The sequence below is a fragment of the Oryzias melastigma genome, linkage group LG2, assembly GCF_002922805.2.
Source record: "Oryzias melastigma strain HK-1 linkage group LG2, ASM292280v2, whole genome shotgun sequence".
In the NCBI taxonomy this organism is placed as follows: domain Eukaryota; kingdom Metazoa; phylum Chordata; class Actinopteri; order Beloniformes; family Adrianichthyidae; genus Oryzias; species Oryzias melastigma.
In genome coordinates, this window is record NC_050513.1 from 12,123,315 (window position 1) to 12,123,949 (window position 635).

Here is a 635-nt window from a genome sequence, read left to right on the forward strand (position 1 = left end):
TTTGACTGTTTTGACACTTACTAAGGATTTTAGAGTTTAGCTAATATTTTAGCTACATGCTAACTGTTTTGGCTAATTTAGGAGTTTATTCTGTTTTGGAGGTTAGCTAATATTTTAGCTTTATGCTAGCTATTTTGGCAAAACTGCACATTTTACCAGCTTTTTAGGCTAATTTGGGATTTATCTAATATTTCAGCCACATGCTAGCTGTTTTGGCCAATTTTTTTGGCTTTTTGTTTTATGTTTTTTAGGGTATTTAGGAGTTTAGCTAATATTTCAGCTACATGCTCACTGTTTTGTCTAATTTATTTTTTTACAGTGTTTTAGGCTAATTTGGCTAGCTATCAGCTTCAGCGTTATCAGCTATTTGCTTCAGCGTTTTTAGTTATCAATTTCAGCATCTTTAGTGACCACATTCAGCCTACAGCATTCATTCTAGCGTTATCAAGTGTAATGCTATATATCTGTTTTTAAAAATGTTTTAAAACAGATATGAGGATTACAGAAATGAATTAGTTAAGATTTGGCTATGTGTGGCTTTCTGGAAAACCGTAAATGTTTTTGATTATTGCACTTTTTTTGTTAGCCTACAAACCGACCCCGTTTTGTCTCTCAATTGTAATATAGCTAACACT